Here is a 13447-nt window from a genome sequence, read left to right on the forward strand (position 1 = left end):
GGGAGGTTGTCCTGAGTAAATGGGATGGGGACCGGGGATGGGCCACCCTAAGCTCTTCCATTCAGTCTGATTTATAACTGAGCATCTATATCATTGTAAACAGCCTTGGTAAATTTTCTTGACACACGAGAACATTCTCACAAGACTGATAGGGCATGGGCACCAACCACAATGGAGAAACTTTCTGGTTGCCCCATTTTCAGAACTGTTAGCGAACATCTTCTCAGAAATCATTACCCTTCCTCTGTCCCCAAGGCATCTGGGGCAAACGAGCTTATATGCCGATTTGGATAGAAAAGGAGAAACGGTGCAGACTGAGGGGAGGAGCAGAAAAAAATGTTTAGAACTTGGAGTATCCAATCCACTTTATATTTGTTTTCATAATATATTTTTTTAAGTTTATTTATTTATTTTGAGAGAGCAAGGGCGGGGCAGAGAGAGAGGAAGAGAGAGAATCCCAAGCAGGCTCTGCACTACCAACACAGAGTCTGATGCAGGGCTCAAACTCGTAAACCACAAGATCGTGACCTAAGCCAAAACCTAGAGTCGGACACTTAACCAACTGAGCCACCCAGGTGCCCCACCTCATATATATATATATATATATATATATATATATATATATATATATATATATTTATTTATTTATTTTCATTTAAAAGGCAGTGCTGATAACAGTAGACCCAAGAGCTCACATGGTGTGTGTCCAAAGATGACAGTTCAGTGAATGCAGATGGAATCCAGAGGTCCTTCTGAGCCGTGTTCTAGAACTTTCTTTGCATCTCATGGGCTCAGAGTGCAAAAGAGGAAAAATACAAATTCACAAGCCCAAGTTCTCTGTTCTATTTCTCTTCTAAAGTAAGAACTTTCACCACAAATACATGTGTGAGCAAAAGCTACAAAGTACCCCAGCTGAGCAAACCGCCAGGTCTGTGTGTGTGGCTGTCTTTACTGCAGGCGGAGAATCTTGTTCAATTAGATAAAGATTGATAGGTGAGAACAGAGGGGCAAGAAATCTCTGCAAACTGCCTTTCCTGCACAGGCCTGCATCCTGTGGTTTGCCTTTTAGTGACATTGACCCTAGTCATAAAATGCTCCTGACTCAGGAATTTGAGACCAGAGAGGTGAGACCATCACTTTTCTTACCTGCCCAGCCCACGTTGTGAGGTTGGAGTTCCCTAGAGATGAGACACACCCAGCTGGGCCTACCTCTATTGGGATGTGTCCCCTAAGGCCGAGGCCAGTGTCTACACCGCGGATGAGTCAGTGCGGCAGGGGAGAGAGAGACGTTATGGGTCCCAAGGGTTGGGTATCTGAATTGCTGGGTGTTCATACCCTGTGCGGGGACATGTTTGAGATGAATAGAGACTTGTGTGTGTAGGAAAAGACACTGCACCAAACACATCATCACCATCGTCCCTGGAAGTTGGGAAACAAGAGGAACCAAGTTTTAAATGTGAGACTCTCTTTATACAGAAGAGCCAGTTGTGTACATTTCAGTCCCAAGTCCAAAGGCAGGAGAAGACTAATGTCTCCCACCTAAAAGAAGGTCAGACAAAACGAATTCCCTTTTACCTAGGCTTTTTGTTCTATTCAACTGATTAGATTGGGGCCTTCAACTGATTGGATGAGGCCCACCCATATTAAGGGCCAGCTGCTTTATTCAGCCTACGGAGTCACATTCTAATATCATCCAAAAACACCTTCACAGATGCATCCAAAATAATTTTTGACCAAATATCTGAGCACCCAGTTGTCCCGGTCAAGTTGAGACATAGAATGAGCCATCACAGGTAAGCACCAATAGTGGGCACCATGACCCTGGTGTCTGTGCTGAGGGTCTTGTGTGCCAGTGTCCCTGAAGCCCCAGCCTTCCTGGGCCCACGCTGAGCCCTACTGATTCATTTAATAAACGCTTACATAGCACTTGCTATGTTCCAGGCACCATTTTATAAATATGACTGATTTCTTGGTGCAAAACAAAAACTGATTTCTTGGCACATGTATCTTGAGAAACTTGAGAGTATGCTTTTAGGATAACTTCATGGTAGTGGGGTTGCAGGGAGTATTTTTAATTTTCATAATTATTCCCTAACTGTCTTCTGGTACGAGGACACTGATTCATACTCCCACCAACAGTGTAGGAAAAATGTCTACTTCACCAGCCCTGGGGCATCCTGGTTTTCCATTTTTGTTATCTGATAAGTGAACAACAAATTTCACTATTGTCTGTTTTACATGCCCTTCATTAAGAATGAGGCCGGGCATCTTTCCCACATTTGTTGGCCATTTGTATTCACTTTTCAATAAATCGCCCGTTCACATCCTTTGCCCATTTTTTCTATTGGGTTATTTTTTCTTGTTGAGTTATGTGAACTCTGTAAGGCAAGGAGATTAGCCTGCCACATATGTCTGCCACAGACATTGCAAATATGTTTCTCCCAGAATTTCATCTCCCTCTTGACTCCGTTATGGTCTACTCTATCAAACAAAAGTCTCCGATTTTTATGTAGCTAAATTTATTGATTATTTCCTCTCCGAGCTCTAGGCTTTGCATTTTATTTCACTCATGCTCTCTTCTGTAATTTTTATGTCTTTATTGTTTTTAAATTTTTATTCTGAAGCAATCATAGATTTGCAGGAAGTTGCTAATATAGCACAGAGAGGGGTCCCTGTACCCTCACCCAGTTTCCTCCAGTGGTTACAGCTTTTGTGGTTATAGTTGAACTTGAAAACCAGGAAACTGACATTGGTTCAATGTGTGTGTGTAGTTCTGTGCCATTTTGTCACTTGTGTAGATTTGTGTGGCCACCACCACAACCAAGATACAAAACTGTTTCATCTCCACAGAGATCTCCCACACACTGCCCCTTAGTCAGACCAGTCCTCCTTCCCCTACTCCACCACTAGCCCTTGGAAAGTACTAATCTATTTTCCATACCTGTGATTTTTTTCTTTTTTCTTTTTTTAAATTTTAAATAGAGTATGCAAGTGGGGAAGGGGGGGTGGGAGAGAGAATCTTAAGCAGTCTTCCACATTAAGTGCAGAGCCTGACCAGAGCTTGATGGCACAACCCTGGAATCATGACCTGAGCTGAAATCAACAGTTGGACGTTTAACTGACTGAGCCACCCAGGTGCTCCTATGATTTTTTCATAAGTGGAATCACACAGCATACGACCATTTGAGACTGACTGTTTTCACTCGTCATGATGCCCTTGAGATCATCCAAATTGTTGCCTGTTTTGACAGTTCATTCCTTTTTACTGCTGAGAAGTATTCCATAGTATGGATATTCCATAATTTGTTGAACCACTCAACTGTGCAGGGCACTTTGACTTTTTCTAGGGTTTTTTGGCTATTTCAGATAAAGTTTCTATGCACAATTGGACTTTTCTGTGGACATAAGTTTTCCCTTCTCTGTGATAGATATGCAGGAATGTAATTGCTGGGCCGTATATTAAGCATATGTTTAATTTTTTTAAGAAACCGCCAAATTATTTTCCTGCATACCTGTTTTTTCTAATTCACCCTGTCAATCTCTGTCTTTTAATTGGTATATTTAGACTATTTATATTTAATGTAATTACTGCTGTCAGGGCTTAAGTCTACCTTTTTTTGCTTGTTGGTTTGTTTTCCATTCTTTCTCTCTGTTTCTCATTTCTTGTTTTCTTTTTTCTGCCTTCCTGTGGGTTACTTGAACATTGTTTAGAATTCCATTTTGATTTATAAATAGTGTTTTGGAATATGTCTCTTTGCATACTTTGTCATGATTACTTTAGGTATCTCATGAAACATCCATAATAGATCATAGTCTACTGATACTGGCGTTTAACCAGTTCAAATGAAATATAGAAACCTTACTTCCCTTACACCCCATTACACTCTCCCATTTATAATATAATTGTCTTAAATATTTCCTCTACATATATGGAGGACTTGTCAAATATGCTAGAATTTTTGCTTAACCATCAAACATAATTTAGAGAACTCAAGAATAAAAGGAAAGTCTGTTGTGTTTACCCATATGTTTACTCTTGCTATTGCTTTTTCTGGTGTTTCAAGATTCCTGTTTTTAATCATTTTTATTTCTGTTTTGAGGACTTTCTGTAGCCATCCTTTTAGGGTAGATGAGCTGGTGACAAATGCTCTTAGATTTCCTTCCTCTGAGAGGTTCTTCATTTCCTCTTCATTCCCAAAGGATATTTTTATTTGATATAGAATTTATTTGATATAGAATTTGATACAGAATTGGTATTTCTTTCTTTAAGCTTTTGAAAAATATTGTGCTGCTTCCTTCTGGCCTCCACAGTTGTTGTTTTTTTTTTTTAATGTTTATTTATTTTGAGAGAGAAAGAGGAGAGGTAGGGAGGGGCAGAGAGAGGGAGACACAGAATCTGAAATGGACTCCAGGCTCTGAGCTGTCAGCACAGAGCCCAATACAGGGCTCGAGCCCACAACCCACGAGATCATGACTTACAAAAATTTGAACATGGTGTGTCTTAGCGTGGACTTCTTAAGGTCTGTCCTGTTTGGGGTTCACTCAGCTTCTTGCACCTGTAGGTTTATGTCTTTTGCCAAACTTGGGGAGTTATCAGCCATTATTTCTCTGAATAATTTTTAGCCCCACTCTCTTTCTCCTCTCCTTCCAGGACTCCTATGGAATGAATGTCAGACCTTTTGTTGTCATCCCATAGGCCCCTGAGTCTCTCTGTTTTTGTGTGATGATGACTTTTAGTCTGTTTTCTCTCTATTGTTCTAGCTTCATGTTTACAGATTATTTCTTCTGTCCATTATTGTGCTGTGAAACCCACCCATTGAGCTTTTATTTTGGTTCTCTCATTTTTCAGTTCTAAAATTTCCATTTGGTTCTTCTTTATAGCTTCTATCACTTTGCTGGAACTTTATGTTTCTTTGCTAAGATATTCTACACTGTCTTTTGTATCATGCATGTTTGTTATTTCCTGTGGAAGCATTTCTATGATGGCTCCTTTAACATACCTGTCACATCATTCTGATCTCTGTGCCACCTCAGTGTTGGTTTCTGTTGATTGCCTTATCTCATTCAAGTTGAGATATTCCTGAGTTTGGGTATGATGAGTGATTTTTCTACTGAAACCTGGATATTTTTGGTATTATATCTTGAGGATCTGGATCTTATTTAAATGTCCTATTTTACCAGGCCTCCTGTGACATCTCTCTGGCAGGAGAAGGGGAAGGCCTCCTCCTAGCTGCTATAGGTGGGGTAGAAGTGGAGGCTCCCCTCTAGGCCTCAGCTGACACTACCTCAGGAGGGAGGGGGAGTGGCCCTTGTTACTTCCCACTGGGTGGTGCTTACCCCCAGGCTCCATACACAGCCTCCACCAAATCCACAGAGGAAGAGGGTCTCCTTACCACCAGCAGGAATAAAATTTGTGGCTCCCCATTAGGGCTTTCTCTGCCACCATTTTGTCAAAGGGGAGGGGGAGTGGGTTGGGGTGCCTCATTACAGTCTGGCAGGGGTGAAGGTTTGGGCTCCTCACTCAGCCTCTGTTGGCAGGGGTAGGGCCTCTGTTTTCAGTAGTGCTTGGCAGAAGTGCAGAGGTCATTGTCTAAAGTTGCCTGCTTTACTAGGCTCCCACTTTCCTTGTCCTTTGGCTAGAGAGAGCAGATTCTTCGTAGGGCTTTTTTTTGTCTGTACCTGTTGGCATTTCTAGGTTGCCAGCCTCTCTGATACTCAGTCTGAGATATATAAAGTACACACACACACTTACACATACACACACATCAAACTTCAAGGAACTCACTACCATGTCATTCCTTGGGTCCTAAGCTCCCTGGCCCGTCTGCCTTCTCCCCACCTTTCAGAGACTTCTTATGTTTGTTTTCCATACAATGTCCAGGGATATTAGCTATACTTAGCAGGCAGAATAGAAAAAAATACCTATTCCATCTCTTCAGAAGCCATGGCCTTCTTTCTCAATAATACATTTAGCCCTCTGATCCATCTAGAATTCATTTTCACATAAACAGTGATGTAGGGGACCCCAGCTTCATTTTTTCCAGACTATTCCAAGTCTCTTTCAATACCGCTTATTGAATAATCTCACATTTTCCCACTGATCTGAAATGTTATACATCTTCCCATGCACATGTGGGGCTGTTTCTGAATGGCCTGTGTGCTTCTTTAGTGCCAGATGCTTGCCTATGCACCAAACATAGGCGCTGTTTGCTGAAACAAACATTCCTCTTCTGTCCAAGGGCCCACCTCTTCAGATACTGTCCCCACTCTCTGAAAGCCACCACGATTCAGAGCAACATAAATTTAGTGTCTCACTGTTCTAGAGGCCAGGAGTCCAAAACCAAGGTGTTGCAGGACTGGTTTCTCCTTGGGGCCTCCATGTTTCTCCACTAGCTTCTGGTTCCTGGCAGTCTTTGGAATTCCTTGGTTTGTAGATGCACTGCTCCAATCTCTGCCTCCATCATCTCATGGCTGTCTTCCTACTGGGCGTCTCTGTGTCTTTTCTCCTCTTATGATTGATAAGGACCCCAGTCCCATTGGATGAAAGGCCACCTACTCCAGCAGGACCTCATCTTAACTAATTACATCTGCAATGACTCTATTCCCAAATAAGGTCACATTCTGAGGATGGGGGAAGGACATGAATTTTGAGGTGATGCCCTTCATCTCTGTACAATCCCCAATAGGATGCACTTGTCAGGACCCCCCAGCATCTCCAACATTCATCCACCTTCCCCAGCTCCTCAGTTTGTAGCAGGAGCTCCAACTTCACAGCCCAGCCAGGGCCTCCGTCTGCCCCTGGGTGGGGACCACTCTGCACTGCAGAAGCCCAGCAAACCATCTCCCCGAGCCTGCTCACACCTCCTCACTGTCCCCCACATAGGCCTTTCTTGGATGTGCAAGAGAAGAGGAGCGGCCCATTAGGGGCTCAGACAGGGTGCGAATTCCTTGGTCTAGACAGTAGGCAGGGTGGGACCCTGCCCCTGTCCCCCCCGCAGATGGACACCATCAGAGGATGCAGTCAGGGGCCCCTCTATTGGGGCAGATCGTCCCCGGCGCTCCCCTCCATGGAAGGGACAGACATCCGTGAGAATATTTTTCCACTTGCCACCTTGTTCAAAATCCATAAAGTCCTAATCACTGGAGTTGCTACCCCGTGTTGAGAACCAGTTCACTGTCAGGCATGTCACATAGACTGTTCCTATTGCTGGGAAAGCTCTGTGGTGGACACACTGCTCCCATTAAACAGAAGAGGTCACAGGCTCTGAGGAAGATGCAGACAGATTTGAACCAGCTTCACCTGGCTCCTCCCCCCACCCCTGGGGGCCCCGTGGGGGCCTCACAACCTAGCTGTTCTTCTGGGTCCACCCTGTAGTGCTTACTGCAAGACCACTGGGTTCAACCTTAAGATAAGTAGTTCACGGACATAACCTTCATCTTGAGCCAAGGAGAACCCAGAAGCTTCGCATGCAATTTGTCCAATCAGCATGAGGGAAAAAGGGCCCTCCCCACGAAGTTATTTTCATGAAGAGCAGAGTTTTAATATTCTTTCTCTTGAATTTGAGGAGTTTGCATTTAAACTCTTTCAGGCACCCCCTCTTTTTTTTTATTTTTTTTTGCAGATTCATTAGCACTAGATCAAGGCCCTGCTGGGACCTTTCCAGCCATCGGCCACAGGTGATGGTGTTTCCATGAACCACGTCACCACCTCTCGGGGAGCAAGATGCCTCCCCCCACTCCAGCTACCTCAGCCCATCACTTCTCCCATGTGACCAGGCCCTCCTGGGTCTCAGTTACCTCTAGTGAGGACCATGAGTCCTGGTGGCCCAGAGGTAGTCTTGGGTACAGACTCCAGGTTTCACATCCCTGCTCTGCGGTCTACCAGCTGAGCGAGCTTGGGTGGGCAAGTAATTTAACTTCTTCCAGCCTTCCATTTCTTCACTGGTATGTGCCCCATGGGGCTGCTGTCAATTGAACACCACAGTGCATGCAATGAGTTTGGCACAGCATCCAGCCCATGGACTGTTCTTCAGAAATGCAAACCGTCAATCTTGCCATCACGGTTATTACAATTGCTGCTCTTCAGGCAAGACAACAATAACTTGCTGGTCTAAAATGCAGGAGCCTCTGGACTCCCAAGGACCAACCTGGAAACAGAAATGTAAGTCACTGGTTAGACCAGTGTTGCTATGAGCAAGGGGGTCTTGATTATTGGCTTGCGTCCGCTAATGACAGCTTGACATTTGTGCTGTGTACACATCCACCTGCACTTGCTGGCACATGCAGCCTTTCCTGCATCTGCGGGAGGGGGGCTGGAAAGACAGCTGTCAGTCATTTTGCAGACAAGCCACAGAGAGGACTTCACCGAGGTCACACATGCGCTGAGCAGACCAGGGCGCCAGCCGACTCTGTCTGGTTCCATCCCTGTAAGCTCTTACCTTGGGCTCTTCTGCCTTCGACCCCACCATGCCTGCATGGGAGAATTCTGGAACCCTCTCTGGGGACATCTTTGCCACAGCCCCTTCATTTTTAATGCAGATGTTTCCTGGGGAGATCTTGGGCAGGTTTGGGGGTGACCTTCACCAGGAAGCATGGCCTCCCTCGGGCCTGAAACAGCACCGGCCACACTGTGGGCATTTCCCCATCCATGTCATCCATCCTTGTGGCTGGAGGAAGCTCCAAGCCTTGCTCCAGGATTTGGAGTATGTGATGCGTGGATTTGGATGTGTGGTCAAACCACAATTGCCCCCAAACAATTGATAGCTTCGTTCCTTTCACCAAACTGTAACAAGCACCCACAATGTGCTTTATGCCTTAGAGATACACTGAGAGGACCCCGCCTGTCCCCTGCCCTCATGGAGAGACAAACGACAAACTCCATACAAGCAACTGAGAAGATATCGGGTGTGAGGTATGTGCAAGGTGTTACAACAAGATGACATCATGGAAAGTGATCGGATGTCCCCTTCAGATGGGCTGTCACAGAAGCTCACCATTTAGAGGGCACCCACGCTTGGTCTGAAGGAGCCAAGCACGTGAATATCAAGGAGACAAACATTCCAGGCAGTGAAAACAACCTGTGCAAAGCTCCTGAGGCAGGAGTGAGTTTGCATGCTTAGAGAACAGGGGAGGACCAGAGCTGCAGTCAGGGCAGAGAGGACTCTACAAGGTGTGGAGACAAGCCCGACTCCAGAAGGCTGGAAGCTGGGGTTCAAGATCGTGCTCTGTTCGGGCAAGCCCCTTCCCCACCAAGCCTCATGCAGCCCAAACAGGGAGTGCCCTATGTAGACACCACCCATTTATCCCAGTCACCGGGCCTCAGGACTCCCCAGAGTTCCACACTATGCAGGCAGTTTGGTTGGTTGACAAGGATGGGACACACAAAGTCCTTGAGACCCAGACGCATTTCTGCATGTCATCTTCAGCAAGGACCACTGCCCCCAAGCTCTTCCCCGTGCTATAGGCAATGCACCCTGTGGCCGGCTCATGGGCACCCACAGCCTGACCTCTCTATCTCCAACCACCGCCATGACAAGGGAAGCCGCACTTGGCTAGGCTGCCGTTTGCACATTTCATGAGCACATTTCTGTTAACTCTGTTCTCCAGCATAGCTGGCAGATGAGACCTTCTGTCTCAATCAGATAGCCTGGTTAATGGAGCATTACCTCTATACCTTCCATGGATCTCCCTATCCCAAAGAATTATAAAACAATAAAATGCATTTGGCACTAAAACCTCAGTGACCATAATTTAATCTGGCTCTGATAAACAGAGAGTCTCACCAGGATTTTTTGTTGCCTGAGAGTCATAATTATGAGTATCGGTTTCTATTTGTACCGTAAATGTGCAGATCTGCTGGTTAATAGACATTTCTGGTAGGCGAAAATGCTGTATCGACCATCTCTTATGATCTACACCCTTTGCCAACCCGGAGAAGTAACACATACAGATGAGGACAGTTTCCTCCATCCCACAAACACCTGACTTAATGAAGATGTACAATACTCTATTTACTTGCCCTCATTCCCTCCAAAACTTGCATCCTCAGTGTATGACAGACGTTTGCAGACACCGAATATCTTCGCACTCCACTCAGGCAAGATCTTCAGCAACGTGCCTTTCCTCCAGGAAGCTGGATGATGCTTGAGAATCAGCAATCTGCTTCTGGGTCCTTCTGCCCTTGCCAGTCAACGAACTAATACAAATCTACTCCATCAGCCCCTGGTAATTAGACTCTGCTGAACTGATATATCAGATGAACACAGCAAAGTTTAAAAGAAGCCCAAATTAATCTCACTGAGAAAAGGGGCCTGATGCACTCTGAGACACTATTGATGTCAGGAAGATGCAGTAAATTTTATTTTTATCATTCCACATAGATTGATGTTCTCATTACCTATCATACTCACATATGATAAAAAGCAAATGTACAAGTGCCTGTTTTCCACAGAGGCGATCTTGTACTCTATATTGAGGATGTGATCATTATACTTACACATTTTATAGTAATGTTTTCTTAACAGCCAAAAGCACTTTCATTTAATATTAATAAAACAGATGTTTGGTTGAAAGTGGCTAGAAACCATATGGCGTTCGCACGTTCAGAAATGGCAGCGCCTCCCTCTGCACTGTTCTCTAAGGGGCCCCACCCCTGCCCACAGAATCTGGGGCAAGCTGCTTCATTCAGTCCTGATCCCCCTATCTTGCCTCGTGTCCCTAAGTGAGGGTAAATGGGGGAGAGTAGAAATCCCATTATCATTAGCCAAGGTCCAAAAGATGAGGTGCCCCTAAAATGGACAACACACTCCTTCTGCCGTTTTTGCATCATCCACCCTTTCACCAGAACCAACTATAATTTTGAAAGGAATTGAGAGGCACCAAACAAGTGGCTTTAGCAGCAGAGTCAATCCCAGTAGCGCTTAAGGGGTGGTGGGAAAGGAGAGTGCTTCTGTACTGAGCCAGAACTCTGAACACGTACGAGCCTCTTGCAAACTCTGTTCTTGGGGCCGCGTGACAGCGCTCCAGCCCAGCTATAAGCCTGGCCACTACTCCCTCTCATCATCATAAAAAAAGCAGCTGGTTGGTAAATTTTCCCTTGGCAACCTCTTGTTCAGAGAGAAGATTTTTGAAACGTGTGGGGATGTTTTCTCTGTAATATTCTGGAAGATCCACACTCGGCTTGTCCCTGACAACCTGCCCTATAAATAAAAGTGAAAATCCCACACCGGTGATATGGAGCTGGGGCTGGCCTCCTTGCCTTCCAGGCAGACAAACCCCTTATCAGGAATGCCTCCTGTACAAGCCAGGGAAGGAGTACGAGACTAGAGCGGTGAAGATTAGGATATGGAACTTGATGAATTTATTTGTTGGCAAGGCTGGCCAGCAATACAAACACGCAGAGCAATGGTGGGGTGAAAAGGTTGGACACTGTCTGGCTTTGAAGAATAAAATGCTTGCAGCCCTGATCAAAACGGGGGTCCTGGAGCACCCCCAGGGAGTGGCCCTGGGAGTGTGCAAAATTGATGGATGTTTTGCTGTGTTCACAAGAAGCCACATTGAAGTCTTATTTCAACTCGAGGCTGAACTCCTCCAAATGTTACACTGCACAAAATTCTCTAATCCACAGGGACGCCAAGCCCTCCGGTCAATTACCCAGATAACCTGGCCTTGGGTAGACACATTATTTGGGAATCGGTTGTTTCATTTGGCACAAGCAGGGTGCCTGATGCGCGACAGGCATTTGGTAATGCTTTTAATGAATGGCAGAATGAGTGAATTAACAGATACAGGGATGCCACGGTTTTCTCGGGGGTGATGGGTTAGCACTCCCAACAAAATGTGTTTATAGTCAAACTGCCTTGGAGAAACCCTTACCTGAGCCAGGGACAGCCAGGACGAGTGACACCCTGGCAGGGATTCATGGCCACGTTAACAGGCTCTATTGGGAGCATTTGCATCATTTCCCAGAAGGGCCAGCTTTCCCACAGGACAATCCCGTGTCCCTGGCTGCACCCATGTGGATGGAGCAGTGGGCCGGCTGGTGTTCCGTGCCTGGCTGCACAAAGCAATCAGCTCGTGTGCCAGAATCCACTCTGCCCAGCCTGGGGAACAAACGCACTTCCCACCTCAAGCTGGAGCCCACGGTCCTGTGCGTTTACATCAGTGTTTTCCTGTCCTACCACCCACCCCTCTTACAGTTATGCCAAGCGTGATGATTAAATTCTGGAATGTTAAACAACTACGTGAGGCCATTGCAAGGCTGAGCTGGCCGTTTGAAATCCGGACAGCTGTAAGCTTCATTCGCCCCAGGAATCGATTTGCTGTTCCAGGCCCCAGGCCCTGGGCACCCATCCACACTGCAAACACGGAGCCTGCAAGGCCAGGAGCTCCTCCCCTGGCTCCCGGAGAGAAGGGTGTGCGGGGGTGCCAGGAAGCCAGGGAATTTCAAGGGAATGGTGGAAAATTATGCTCGCTACCAATAGGTAAGAATGTCTCAGCAGATGAATAATGAAATGGTCTTCAATAATCCATCGGTTTGTATTTAAAATTCCAAAATGTTATAAAATCTATCTGTCTGCAAAGACCGTGTTTCCGAGTGAGGTCGTGCTCACAGGCACGGCGAGCTAGGACTCGGACGTCTATCTGGGGAGGTCATTATACAGCCCACCGCATCCACAAAGACTGGGGGCGTCAAGGTTACCAGGGAAGTTGCTGAATCCAAAGTCACTTCTGTTGCCTGTCCATCCACATCTCATCTTTCCTGGTGTCCCCAGGTCCCCCGGAACCCCACTCTCCCCATGGCTCTCCTCCTGCCTCCCCCCACCTCCTCCACGGGCTTCCTCATCCAGGGGGGGTCGCCACCCCATCCTCCTCGTCCTTGAGGTCAGAAATCATGGCGGTGGCATCGGCCACTCTCCCTCTTACACATCTGATCCCACAGCAAGTCCCGTGTGCACCATCTTCAGAAAAGACCCCAAATCCAACCGAGTCTCACCACCCCCCTGATCTCAGGGACCTTCATCTCTCCCAGACACCGCATGAGCCTCCAGAGGGGTGTCCCTCTTTCTGTCCCACTCAAATCCATTCTCAACAGCAGCCAGCGTCACCCTGTGAAAACATGTCAACTCAAGCCAGCTGTCCACTCAAACGCTCCCATGGTGCCCATTTCACTTAGAGAGAGCCAAGTCCTTGTAAGACCTACCAATCCCTCCCGGATTGGGCCTCTGATTATTTTTCTGAGCTTTACCCTACCCCCACCCCCACCCCCATATAGCCTCCTTCTTTTTTTAAAACAAAATTTTTTTTACATTTATTTATTTTTGAGAAACAGAGTGAGACAAAGCGTGAGGGGGGAAGGGCAGAGAGAGAAGGAGACACCGAATCTGAAGCAGGCTCCAGGCTCTGAGCAAGCAGTCAGCACAGAGCCTGATGCGGGGCTCGAACGCAC

Source organism: Acinonyx jubatus, chromosome E3 (genome assembly GCF_027475565.1).
Source record: "Acinonyx jubatus isolate Ajub_Pintada_27869175 chromosome E3, VMU_Ajub_asm_v1.0, whole genome shotgun sequence".
Taxonomy (NCBI): Eukaryota; Metazoa; Chordata; class Mammalia; order Carnivora; family Felidae; genus Acinonyx; species Acinonyx jubatus.